Below are 15,048 nucleotides of genomic sequence, written 5' to 3'. Positions count from 1 at the left end.
ATGCACCTCTCTCTTCATGCCCTATAACGTCAAGGAGATGATGCTGGAGGCGTTATTAAACTCTTTCATACCCTATAATGTCCATTATGCATGGCCTTACCATCATATTATGTCTCCTAGGGACAACTCAACCAAATACCTAAAAACCCATAATTTACCAAAAACAACTTCTCTCTTCTTGTAAGAAATTTTAGTTTTTCTAACGCTAAATTCACGTACTTTTAAACAATTTTATATTTGTATCTTACAAGATTTGAACGCTCAACCTCTTAAAAATAAGGAAGAGACCTTCCTAGTTCCGCCACACCATATATCCGAGGAAAGAAATTTTAGCTAGACTTGTTTGAAGTAGTTCTTGATGAGATAAAATTAATAAATGCAATCCGATAACAGGTGAATAAATGATAGTGAAGCATATACCTATCAAAATTTCACTTTTCACATTTGTGGTCGACGAATGAAGAAGGACGTCAGGTTACTTTTGATTGGAGAGTTACAAGGAAATTAACGGATCTCATTGGTGAGCTCTTTCTCTGATGGATTCTTGTTTCTTTAATTCTCATTCTCCAAAACCTATATTATTCTCTATTTCTCCACACACTTTTTGTTTTCATATATCTTTTAATTTTTTAAACAACTCTATAAAAAAATAGAGTTAGTTAGTAGAGTGATAATTAATATGCAAGCAGTTAATACTTGAAAAATACACTATATATAATAATATAAAACTTATCTGTTTTTAATTTCTTGATTAAAAACCTTCTCAGAAAAGTGTGCATGCACATATTCCACATGGTTCACCTTTTCTTCAGTTTTTCATAGGGATATAATTTAATTTCAATTGCAGCAAATATCTTAAATAACCATTAAATCACATAAAATAAAGTCAAATTTTAATATGATCCACTAAAATAAAACTGACCTTCTTATTTTCTATTTAAACTGGAAATATATCATATGAAAATAACCGGTTTTCTCAAATTTTATTAATAAAAGTTACAAAATTTTCCCACTGTAAATACCACTAAATTTTAGTTTTGTTCGATTAATTTTTGTTTTTATTTAAGAAAGTACTTGAAATTTTATGATTACTTTTTGTTTGTTTATTTAGAAAGGTACTTGAAATAATAGATAAATGTGAAACAAAGAAGAAAAAGAAGTATGAAATAGTAATGAAATTTCATATTAGTTCTATTTGTGTGATTGTATTTAAATGATTTATCTTTGTATGTTTACTTTTTTATTAGAGACTCGTTATTTATTTATTTATTTAAGATGAACTTTTTCACTTTCGTGTTTATAATAAAGTGTCTTGATTATTTATTTATTAATATTGATATTAATACTAATAATAGTATAACAAAATATAAAAAAGTAACAAAAGTATTATAAAACAAAATAACATAAAAACATAAATATTACTTTGACTTTAGAATAAAATAATGTATTAAAATAGTTAATCATTACCAACTTTAACTAATTTGGTATATTAATCCATATGTTGGGTGTATTTATTATTTTTGTTTCTCCACACACTTATAAGATGCGAATAGGGAGGGTATAGAATAATCATAACTTTATATCTGGTTGTCGGTTTACTAGTTATTTATGGAGTTGATTTTTTAAAGGTTAGGAAATAATATTAAACTTTTGGACCCTAAGGCTAAAGGATGTGGGATTCATGGTTGGGACATGATTCGCCACCTAGAAACGTGAATGGAAGGCAACACCACCCCCTTGCTTGATTCACCATGGTTTGCATGGATTAAATCATGGCAACCATGGTCCTCCTTTCAATTTTTCAAGAAATCACTTCCTTTTTCTTTACACAAAGATAAATTAAAATAACTACGGGCTAGTGGTTTGGGTTATGACCACACCCTTAGGGTAGTGGTTTTAGATGGTGGATTAGAGATGGGTTACATGGCACTAACATGGAGGGTCATGGTGGTCACGACTCACGAGGGTCATAACCACACCCTATAGCCTAATGATGAACAACCTATACATTGCAGGATTTGAACCATTTACATCTTAGATAGAGAGAAATATTTTAGACCATGGCTAATGGTTAATGCCTTAAAGGGGCATTTTTAGACACATCAGCATTATAATACCCTTATAAAAATTGTGTAACAGTTAATGCTGTTAGGAAACTTTATTTGTAAGTATTGAAGAAAATCTCAATCAACTGGATCTCTGACGAAGATAACAGTCCTGAAGAACACAGCAAGATGAAGAAAAACAGTTGGGACAACTGAAAAGCAAAGTATCTACTACAAAGAATCTCAAGTTGATAAAGAGTTGATTTGGATTATCAGAGAAGGTCGTTTCTGATGGATCTGATGATATTTCTGATGAAATATCATCATTTTCTGACAAATTCTGATCATCAAACTTTCTGATGATTTGTTCACCAGAATTTCTGATGAAGTGGCTTATCAGAAATTCTGATGAAAGACCCACTTGTCTAAAATCACAACTCTATCCTGTCACCCATGACCGAAGCATGACATTATTGGTTTTCCTGATTAAAATGCAACTTGAACGATGGATTCAATGAATATGTCAAATTGCTACTTTATGCAGGACTTATTGCATGAATAAACAATTGTTTATTGATGTCCACAACCGTCTATAAATAGAAGGCTCGAGAGGCAGAAGATATTTGAGTTTGAAGCTTAGCATTCACATACAAACACTCAAACTCCACTGCTCTTCTCACCCACAGAAATCAAGATTCATTTGTATTAAATAATAATCTTACAATCACCTTGTAAACTAATTTGTTTCAAAGTGATATAAACTTGATAATTCTGTAGGTCTTGTTTCTTGAAAGTCTGATTTCCATTTCCGCACATCTTTTTCACATATACTGAAATCACTTGCCATATTACGTAAAAAGAAGTTGTTAAGGCCATACTGGTTCCAACAATTGGTATCAGAGCAGATTGAATAAATTATTTTCAAAACGATCAATCGCTCTTCTTTTTTCTAAATATGGCCAACTTTCAAACATGGAATAATGCTTTCAATATTGGTTCTATATCAAAACCTCCGACTCTGGTCAGGGAGGAATACCCCCAATGGAAAACAGGATGGTCAATTTCCTTAATGGTCATGACCGAGCTCTGTTTAGATCCATTGAAAGGGGTCCACATATACCAATGATTGAAATACCTACAATTCCAGCAACTGACCAACTACCTGCTATCCCAGCCTCCCGAGCTCCCAAAAGTGAAATACTTTGGAGTGAGGAAGACAAGGAACTGGTAGCAGGGGATGAAAGAGCAAAATCACTCTTAATAATGGCCATCCCCAATGACATATTTTCACAAGTTGATTCCTGTGCACCAGCCAAGGAAATATGGGATCAGTTGGAAAATCTTTGTGAAGGAGGAGAAAGGATGAAAAGAAACAAGAGAATAAACAACGTCTCATCCTGTGAAAGGTTTAAAAGTTTACCTAATGAAAAGTTAAATGACACATATCAAAGGTTCACAAAACTTTTAAACGAGCTAAAGAAATTTGCAATAACTAAATCAAATGATGAAAGAAACATAAAATTTCTTGATGCTTTGCCTAGAGAATGGAGAAGTCTTACAACGACTTTGTCCTCAACTTTACAACTAGGAAACATGAGTCTTCATGACTTATATAGCATCTTGATCCGCAGAGAGGAAGAAATATTTGAAGAAACCATTCAAAGAGGGGGATCTTTAGCTCTAATCTCAAATTCACAAAGACAAACAACTTCCAATGATCCACAACCATCAAACAGCCAGGCCTTTGAAACTTCTGATTCATCATCAGATTTTTTAGCCTTTGCTGATGCAATAGCATTGCTCACCAAAACATTTGAGCAAAGGTTGAGGGGAGGAGGCCAGAGGTACCAGAGGAGTGATAGAAGGAGGATGGATGATAGATCTAAAGAAGATGTTAGATCTAAGGATAAAGGAAAGGCTGAGGTGGTGTGTTACAAGTGCAAGCAAAAAGGTCATTATGCATCTGAGTGTAAGACCAAGAAGCTGAAAGATGTTGCTTACTATGAAAAGAAGCTTGAGGAAGCTAAGCAGCAACAACAGCAAGCCAGCTTAATTGCTGGAACAGATACATGGCTATCTGATGATTCTTCTGATGAAGAAGAAGAAGAAATGGCCAACTTCTGTCTCATGGCACTTTCTGATGACATACCAGAGACTTCAGGACAACAGGTAAGTTTAGACAATCTTGATCTTGAACACAAGCTAAATGAGCTCATGTCAGATTTTTTAAACTTGCAAGTTAAACACCAATCAGATGGTAAAAAATCTGATGAGTTGCAGAGGACCTTGAATAAAATCATTCTTGAAAACCAATTGCTGGTAGAACAAAGTTTAGATCAAAGAGCTAAAATTGAGTTCTATGAAAATGAAAGAAGAGATCTTTACAAGAAAATCAATGATAAAGAAATTAATGTAAGAGGTTTTCAAGAAGCAAAAGAATTCATAAATTTCATAGAGTCCACTCCAAAGAACAAAGGAGAAGGGTTGGGTTATGTAAGAACAAACAATAACGAACCTACTATCTTTGTAAAAGCTACTCAACAGACTTCTGATAAATACTTATCAGAATCTGATTCTGAAACTTGCAAATCAACATGTTCTGAATACTCCTTTGACAAGCCAAATTTTGAACCAAAAAGAAGTGAATACAATCAAGAGTTTGTAAAAACTCCAGAAGCAGTTCACTCATCTTTACAAAACTATCCCTTCATTCCATCACAAGAAGGAAAATCAGAAATTTCTGATGACTCCTGTATGTGTGTTGAAATACTGAAGCTTGTTTAACACCATCTCCTAAAGAAAAACAAAAATTTTATTAATGGCTCAGCATTCAACAGTTCTGATGAAAGGTCATCTAGAAGAAATAATAGAACCATAATTTCATCAGAAAGTGTACCCAAGCATGCCTGGGTACCTAAAACCCTCTAATCATTTCATTTCAGGACCATCATGTGCAGCAGATCTGGTATTGTGACTCAGGAAGCTCCAAGCACATGACTGGAGATAGGAGCTTACTCAGCAACTTTGTCTCAAAGCTGGGTAAAATGGTGAACTTTGGAAACGGAGTGAAAGGAAGGATAATGGGATACAGATGTATCAGGTGTGGATGTTTGACCATTGAAAGAGTAGCTTATGTTGAAGGCTTAAAGTATAATTTGCTTAGCTGTGGTCAATTCTGTGACAAATGTTTTCAGGTAACATTTTTACCAGAAAAATGCTTGCTAATAGGAATGGATGATAATAAAATATATTTGAGTGGGAAAAGGATAAGACAATCAATCTATTACTTTGACTTCAAAGAAGAAAATGAACATCCTAAACTATGTTTATTTTCCAAAATTAACAAAGGAAGTAGTTGGTTGTGGCATAAAAGATTGGCTCACTTAAATTTCAAAAACTTAAACAAATTAGCAAGTAAAGGTCTGGTAAAAGGGTTACCTTTCATATCCTCTAAAAAGGATAAAATTTGTGATGCTTGTGAAATGGGAAAGTCAAAAAGAAGCTCTCACAAGTCAATTTCTGAATCTTCCATTACACAAAATTTGGAACTTTTACACATGGATTTGTGTGGACCCATAGGCACAGAAAGTTTTTCTGGAAAGAAATATATACTAGTAATAGTTGATGATTTTTCCAGATATACATGGGTTGAATTTTTTAGAAAGAAGAGTGAAACACCTGATTTGATCATTAATTTTATAAAGAAAATTGAAAATCTGTTAAAACTAACAGTAAGAAGGATCAGATCAGACAATGGGACAGAATTCAAAAATTCAAAAATTGAAAGCTTTCTTGTAAACAAAGGAATCTCTCATGATTTTTCTGCTCCCAGAACCCCTCAACAAAATGGGGTTGTTGAAAGAAAAAATAAAACCTTAGTAGAAGCTGCCAGAACAATGCTTGCATATGCCAAAATGCCCTCTCACTTTTGGGCAGAAGCAATTGCAAATGCATGTTTTACTCAAAACAGGACTCTCATCAACAAAAGGCTAAACAAAACACACTACAACATTATAAATAATAGAATTCCAAGTGTAAAATTTTTACACACATTTGGTTGTAGATGTTTTGTTTTCAATGATTTTGAAAGCCTTGAAAAATTTGACAGAAAAGCAGAAAAAGGTATTTTTCTTGGATATTCTTTGTCCTCAAAAGCTTATAGATTTTTTATTCTAAATACAAGGACAATCAGAGAAAGTTTATATGTCTCATTTAATGACTCATCAGAGACTGAAGTTTCTGATGAATACATGAAAGAAATAAACTTTTTTGACAAACAAGAAAATTATGAGCATCTCTTTGAAATGATATCAGAAGATTTTTTAGAACATGATAAAACTTGTACATTTAAATCATTAGAAATATCATGTACTAACCCTGAAGAGCAAGTAAATAGCACAACAGAAAATCAAAATTCTGGTGCTTTACATGAAACAGAGGTAACTGAACAGGGGGAAACTTCAAATCCATCAGAACCAACAATTGTTCAAAACAGGTTAAGATGGATCAAAGGGCATGTTCATTCTGATATCATTGGCAATCCAGCTGATGGTGTGAGAACAAGATCTACAACAGCACATGAATGTGCATATGCTGGGTTCTTAAGCACAATAGAACCCAAATCTGCCAAAGAAGCTCTGAATGATCCAGATTGGATACAAGCTATGCAAGAAGAGCTGGATCAATTCGAAAAGAGCAAGGTATGGGATCTGGTACCCAAGCCCAAAGACAAATCTGTCATAGGCTCAAAATGGGTATACAGGAATAAATCTGATGAAAATGGCATAATCACAAGGAACAAAGCAAGGTTAGTAGTCAAAGGTTACTGTCAACAAGAAGGTATTGATTATGATGAAACCTTTGCACCAGTAGCTAGATTAGAAGCTGTAAGAATTTTTCTTGCTTATGCTGCATCCAAGGATTTCAAAGTTTATCAAATGGATGTAAAATCAGCTTTCCTAAATGGTAAAATTGAAGAAGAAGTTTATGTACAATAACCTGAAGGTTTTGTTGATCCAAAATTTCAAAATCATGTTTATAGATTAAACAAAGCCTTGTATGGATTGAAGCAAGCTCCTAGAGCCTGGTATGAAATTCTATCAAACTTCTTACTCAATTCTGGATTTATCAAAGGTACTATTGACACCACACTTTTTCTCAAAACACACAAAAGCCATACCTTGTTGGTTCAGATATATGTTGATGACATTATATTTGGATCAACAAATGAAAAATTTTGCAAAAAGTTTCAAAAATTAATGACCAGCCATTTTGAAATGAGCATGATGGGTGAATTAACCTTTTTCTTAGGGTTACAAGTCAAACAAAGAATTGATGGAATATTTTTGAGTCAATCAAAATATGTCAAAACAATTCTACAAAAATATTCACTTGAAAACTACTCTATTTCAAAAACTCCCATGGCAACAGGGAACAAATTAGATTCTGATAAACATGGAATAAGTGTAGATATTAAAACCTATAGGGGGATGATAGGGTCCTTGTTATACTTAACTGCAAGTAGACCAGACATCATGTTTGCTACATGCTTTCTGGCCAGATATCAATGTGACCCTAAAGAATCTCATTTAAAAGCTGTGAAAAGGGTTTTCAAATATCTAAAAGGCACTTCAGAACTTGGTCTCTGGTATCCAATACAAACCTTGAATTAATTGCATACACAGATGCAGATTATGCAGGGTGTAAGATTGATAGAAAAAGCACATCTGGTGCTTGTCAAATCTTGGGGGAAAAATTGGTATGTTGGGCAAGCAAGAAGCAAAACTGTGTTGCCACATCAACAGCAGAGTCAGAATATGTTGCAGCAGCAAGCTGTTTTTCACAAGTGCTGTGGATGCAAACTCAACTGAAGGACTATGGAGTAAATGTGACAAAAATACCAATTTTGTGTGAATCAAAGAGTGCAATTGCAATAACAGAAAATCCAGTTCATCACTCAAGAACCAAACACATAGATGTCAGATATCACTTCATAAAAGATCATGTGGAGAAAGGTAACATTGAAATGTATTTTGTTCCAACTGAAAACCAAATTGCTGATATATTTACAAAACCTCTTGATGAAAAGAGACATAATTTTTTGATCAACAAACATGGCATGGTCAACATAAGAGATGAAAATGTTTCAGAAATAAAAGCAAAACAAAATGAAAACCAAATTGATAATCACCAAGATACTGAGAATTAAACAAAATTCTGATACAGAAATTCATCTGTCTGATGAGAAATCAGAAGATTTAATAAATCATCAATAAAATGTGATGATTTACCAGAAATTATGATTTATATCAGGAACTTTTGTTTAGTTGTACATAATAATCAGTAATCATCAAAAGTCCATATCATCATACATATTCCATTTGTATAAATTTAATTTTTTTTATTTTATTTTTAAAAAAAAAAATTTAAAAAAAAGGGGGGAAACATTGATGACATGCACGAAGACAAAATTAAATCCAAAGAATTCAATCGTCACAAATGATTTTTCACAAAAAGATTTTTTTTAACATGCAACGTCATTCGGTTATAAGGAGTTTAACAGAAACACGTAAGCACCAATATCATTAGGAGCTATGAAAGTAGCCGCCCACCTATTGAATGCTTACTCACATAAAAGGCTTAGTAGACTGTCATATTCACTGCAATAGATATCGTCTTAAATGAAGAGAAGAATTTTTTTTTTTGTTAATATCAAACTATCACTTTCATCTATAAATATTAACAGTCTGAAAAAGACATTCTTCACAACAAAATCTTCTCTTCAAAAGCCTACCATCAGAAAAACTTCTTATTTCAAAATGAACCACCCAAAAGCAATGGAATCCAACCAATTCCATCTCAAACTTTATGAACATCATAATCTCAGACTAAGATCCAACTTAGAAGGACCTGCATGGGAGGACTGCAGGTTTGTATACAATATGGTCATGAGAAGTCCCTTGGGCTTTGCTATATCTACACTTGTCACCATATATCCAGAATTCTTCAGGAGTTCTGGTGGAATGCTCAAGTTGTTATGAGTGGCACTTCTATGTGGATAAGAAGTGAGGTTATGGGGGTAGAGATCACCCTAAAAGAGGAAACACTCAGAGATGTCCTCAAATTGGGTGATTATCGAAATATCAGCATATTGGAAAAGGTAGAGGTGCAACGAACCTTGACTGAAATGGGATATAACTCAAACAATGCGTCAAGGCAAATTTGCAAATCTGGGTTCATACCACCTTTTCAATATTTGGTAACACAGCTGAGTGTCTGCTTTTCGAAAAAGACTGGACACTTTAATGAGCTGTCTTACAGGATGATGGAAGTGGCACATGCTATTGTACAGGAAAAACCTTACAATTATGCTAAGTTTCTCATGAGAGACTTAGAAGGAAACGTCCATGACTGTAATCCTTTTCTGATCTACCCTCATTTCGTAACCAAAGTAATCACAAGTCAGCTTGACTTTGGTGGTGTGAGAAGTTGTTATACAAGAGCTGAAATGGCACTTCAAGAAAACTTAAGAGTTGCTTCCCTAGTTCCATCAACCTTTCATACGTGAAGAATAACCAGTCTCTGGTTATATGTGAAGTGCATGTATAACGTGTTGGATGAAGAGGATGAGTAGTTAGGTCTATCGGTGTTTGTTTTTGCCTGTTTAAGTTTTTTTTGTTTTGTGTGTGTTCTAACCCACTTTTGTTCAGTAATATATTCAGTTTTTTCTTAATTGAATGTTAGTTATATATGTCAATAGGTCCAGGGGGAACTAAGAAATCTTGTCTGATGATAACAAGGAAAATCTGGTAAGAATCAAATGAAATATGATAGGATGTGATAAATCATCAGAATCTGATAAAATTTATCAGAAACTTCATTAAAACATCAGAATTTGATTCAAATTCACCAGATAAAATTGAGAAATTTGATACCAAACATCAAAAGTAATTTAGATTATTTTTAGATATGAAAGAGACTTCTTGATACATCAGAACTAAGGTGTGAAGTTCACAAGGTAAAGGTAAGAAATTTATCAAACTCCACTCATTCCCTCTCATCTTAAAAAAAAAAAATTCAGATTCCTATAAATGAATCAAATGTCTTCTGATGATATATATATGAGAAAATTCAACTCTTTAAGAAACATTTAGAGATCTATCAATATATATATCATTAAAAGGACAACATGGAAAACACTCAACTGAAGAAAAGGATTTTGATTGGACCAAATCTGAAATCAAATATGGGGTCCCACATAAAAAGGTGCAAGTTGGATACTAGTGTTTATCTTTTAAAAAACGTTGGAATCTTTAAATTGTCTTGAATGAGATATACATTAAATTAGAGATAAACCAAAGGGTTTTCAAAAACGGTTGCTTCTTTAAAAGATAAAAACATCATTAAGGTGTCATAAAACACCTTGAATATAAATAACCCACGAAAAACACTCAAAAATCTCTATCTCAGCTCACTATAAATATCCCCTCCAACATAGAGACGTCCATCTTCAATCTCCATTCTCAAAACCCTTTTCAAAAGCAAAAACCCAAATCCTAAATGGCTGCCACCAACAACAGTCCACCTCCAGCTGAACACTCTGTTCCCTTAATCACAGAAGCTGAATATCTTCCTTTGAAGAACAACAATGAAGCAATGAACACAAATATCGAACAATATGATGTGAAGTGTCAAATTCTCATTGAGTTTCTGATCAGAAGCCCAATAGCTCATGCTCTTACAAAGACCTGAGAGGTACCAGAAAGACTGCTACAACAAGTTGTAAAAACTCTCGAAGCTCATAGTACAAATATGGAGCTAACAGCACATGTATGGGAAGATATCTTCATCATAATCACACCAGAGAAAATAAGGGAATGTTTGGAACTACCCTTAAATCAAGAGTATGAAGAAGCACCACCAAAAGAAAACATGTTTGAACAACTTGATGCTGTAATGGGATGCAAAGCAAAGATTTCAAAAATCAAAAAGTTCAAAAGGTACAAGTTGCCTGCCTTCTGGAAAGTGTTGATGAAAATATTGAATAAGTGTTTGTCATCCAAGATCGGAGGTACGGATCAGATAAATATGAATATTCTAACAATCATGTTCAGCCTTATAACTGGGTTGAATATTGATTTTGGAACTGAAATATTTAATCTGATCAAAAGATCAATTCTGACCAAAACTGGAAAGATAGATTCACGTCTACCATTCCCCAGATTTCTATCCATCATAATTTATCATAATTTATGATGCTTTTTCTGAAAGAAATCTACAACCTCCAAAATCAAAATATATGTGGAAATCAGAAATTATGAGACCTTGGAGTGCTACAGGGTCATGGAAGTCAGACTTTGATGTACCTATCCTGCCAGAAAATATGATGGATCTTGTACCAGAAAATTCATCATACAGAGCAGAATATATGAGAATGTTAAGTAGGCAAGCAGAAAAAAAAGAAGGATTTGAAAAGGTGTCACCCATGGAGCATGATGCATAAGAATCAAGCACACCAAGAATAGAGCAGCAGGATGAATCTGATCCACATCCAGCTGATAAAGATGTGCAGATGACTCATGCAACAGAAGAACATCATGCTGAAGGCTCATATATGGGAGAAACAGGTGCAACAAAATCTAAACTCAATATATTTTATACTTCTGAAAGTGATTCTGATGAATCAATTCAACCAAGATATGAAATATTACAAAGAAGCACTGCTTTTACAAAACAAAATGTGAGTGAAACAAAAGACCCATTTTCTGAGTCAGACTCTGAGGAGGAAAATGTGGTAACAATAGGTGGAGATCAGTTCACTGATCAAGGAAACCCGGATGAGAAAAATAAAAGTTTCTCAACAACTCATGGAGAACTTGAAAAGGTTCAAGGATGTGATGAAAACCAGGACTTGAATTTTTTTCAAATTTCTGGTGAGGAAACATAGAATTTGGATACTTCCAATCCTCTTAACCTCAGAACATCAGTAAATGTGTTTTCTGGTGGTGTTAGAAGAGAAACATCTGTTGTTTCTCCTATTTTCCAAGAACAACCATCTGTCTCCAAAACAACTTCATAAAGAACTTGAAGATGAAGCTGCTACTGAGAAAACAGTCATGGATGAAAAACTTGATCTGATACTGGAAGAAATCAGAAATCAAAAATCAGAAGTCAAAGCTCTATCAGAGACTGTCAAAGCTGTGCAGAAACAAACTGAAGAAAATAGTGTAGCTCTCAAAGAAATACATAAGTCATCAGAAAACAAAGGAAGTTCTTCAGAAATAGAGAAGGCTCTTAAAGAACTACCTGATATCAAGAAAAAGATGACAGAGATTGCAACTGCAGGAGAAAGTTCAAGTTCAGGAAGACTTCTTGAAAAAATACAACTTCTTAGAGCCAACAGTAGCAGCCTAACTGAGGTTTTTGAAAGCTGGTACTGGAATTAAGTGAACAAAGAAATAAAGAAAATCAGGAGTTTCAAAAGATAAAGAAGCAACAAGAAACAAACAGTCAAGCTCTTACTAACATTCACTTGCTAGTAAAAAGACTGCAATACAATGTTGCCACACTGGCAAAAGTTGATCATCATAAACTTGTGACAACCGGTAATTAACGGCTCCTAATTACGCGATTAACAAACGTTTAAGGCGATAATAAATAGTGTTTAAGGCACGAATTAACTTAATTAGGCTTCTGGAATGCATAAGAACGCTTATCTGACGTTACAGTGCGCGTGTGGTGATTTCTTGGAAATATGCTGAGCGATAAACGATAACGAACTGATGCCGTGCAAAATACTGACCACGCTGACAAATACGGAGCTTATACATGTAACTTATACATACAATGTGATTTCGATAAAATATTATCCTTTCGAACGACACAAAGCGCAAACGTGAACGAAAAACGCGGAAACAGTAACGCACCGACATTCAACGACGAAACGAAGCACCTGACTTAAATTTTCCGTCTCGATATTAATATATTATGATATATTTAGCTTCTTTTTAAAATTTTATTACCCGTAGTTGAAAACGGATCGAAAAACGGATTAGAAACGACACTCGAAACATTTTACGCAATTTAGCGCACCGACAAACATACGCGTCTGATAAACGATTACCGACATAAATTTTAGAGTTACCAGCTCTCGTTAAATATTTGTGGCGTTATACGAAATTCGAGAACGTAAACGGGCCATAGAAATATCGATGGGCCAGTCAAAGCAATAACGGGCCCTGGGCCCAACCCAAATTTAAAAACCTAAATATATAAGTCTTCTACCCCTCCTCCTGCATTTTTGAGAAACAAACCCTAACCAAACAACCTCCCAGCCGACATCTGCTTCCTCTCTCTCTCTTGACATTATATCCGGTGACCGGAATCATGCTCCAGCGAGCTCCCACCACTCCACCTGCACCATGTCAACCCCCAACACCCCCTGTTCCTCTCGACTTCGCCGGCGACTAAACCGGCAGCGGCGGCCGCCGCTGCTGACGTTGATGATGATGATGTTCTGCTGATGATGATGATGAAGATTGATGGTGGTTACGGGAGTTTCTGTCGACGGTGAGGATATTGGTTGATGGCAGCCGTGTTTCTCGAGTATGAAGCAGGTAGGTTCATAAAAATTCTCATTTTCGTTCTAGATCCATGTATTCTCAGGCAAGCATTTGATGTTCAGGTGATGCGGGGAGGCTGTTATGACAGCGGCAAAGGTGTCGTGGGGTTCGGGGAGTCGGTCAGAAAGAAAGAGGTGCCGATCGCCACTCTCGGCGGCCGGCGGTGGTGGAGACGGCAGCACTACGGCTGAAGTGGTAATCGAGTTTAGTCTCGGGTTCGCACGAGTTCGGTTCAGCAGGGTGTTTGGTTCAGTCACGGTTCAGATTCAGGCTATGTTGTGGGTTCGGGTGTAGTTCGGGTCAGCTCATTTTTCGGGTTCTACTCGGGTCAACAACGGGTCAACGGTTCAAGTTCGGGATACGGTTCAGGGTTGAAGATCGGTTTGATGTTCGAGTTAACTCGGTCCGGGTCAACTCAGCTAAGTTGGGTTAACTCAGTCCAACCTAGTCGACTCAGTCAAACCCGAGTCGACTCGGTCAACAGGTCAAAGTGGTCAACATAATGGTTCAAGTTCGCGACTCAGTTCGGTGTTCGGGTCAAGGTTTGGTTCAACTCGGTTTGACTCGGTCAAACCGAGTCAACTCAGTCAACGAAGTCAGTCGGTCAACAGCAGTCAACACGCAAGACCCGGTAAAGTTTAGGCGTAGCGAGTCGTTGTTACGCCACTTTTCATTAGATTTTAGACTTATACGCGACCCGAGCTCGACCCGAATTGATTAAATACTAGTTTATGTTTTGATATTTTAACGAGAATTTTATGCATATTTTGGTTTCGTTGAATTATTGATTGAGTTTGATTAAAATATCGACACTTTAGATGTCGAGGTTATTCCAAAAACAGAGGAAACTCTGCCCAATTTTCGTTAAAAACCCGAAACACGACCCGCATTTATGATCTAAAAACGACACTTATTGGATTTCGAATTCTTCTTATAAAATAAATATAAATATATATTTATTTTGGTTATTTTGGGCGACGATTACAAATTACAAACGAAGTTATAACATTCGACGAATACTACTTACCTTTATTTCAAACCACTAACACTCGACCCTCATTATAGTATTTCAAAACGCGTTTAAAAGCTCGATTACTTATACAAAATAAATACGATTATTTATTTATATTTATTTCAAAACACCGATAATTTGAAATACTAGAACATTTTCATAAAAAAAAATGAAGTTTCTATTTATTTTAAACATAGACTTTTCGAAATACTTGAACACGTTTATAAAATAAATATAAGGTATATATTTATTTTAAACATCGATTTTAAACGTTCTTACGAGCTAAATATAGTTGTTATATTTAGTTCAACTGTCTGAATTCTAAGTTATATTTCAAACGTCACGACTAAAATATATGTATATTTATATA

The 15,048-nt window shown here is 34.8% G+C and overlaps 1 long non-coding RNA gene across 1 annotated transcript; it reads left to right on the top strand.

The window, feature by feature from the left end:
- Positions 1-13,347: 13,347 nt before the first annotated feature.
- On the top strand, positions 13,348-14,429 carry LOC110865675. Its single transcript, XR_002550877.1, has 2 exons — positions 13,348-13,660; positions 13,729-14,429. It is a non-coding gene; the product is annotated as an uncharacterized LOC110865675 (long non-coding RNA).
- Positions 14,430-15,048: the final 619 nt, after the last annotated feature.

The sequence above is a fragment of the Helianthus annuus genome, chromosome 6 (assembly GCF_002127325.2).
Source record: "Helianthus annuus cultivar XRQ/B chromosome 6, HanXRQr2.0-SUNRISE, whole genome shotgun sequence".
Classification (NCBI taxonomy): Eukaryota; Viridiplantae; Streptophyta; class Magnoliopsida; order Asterales; family Asteraceae; genus Helianthus; species Helianthus annuus.
Note: the sequence above shows the minus strand (reverse complement) of the source record. Positions and strands in the feature narration are given on the sequence as shown.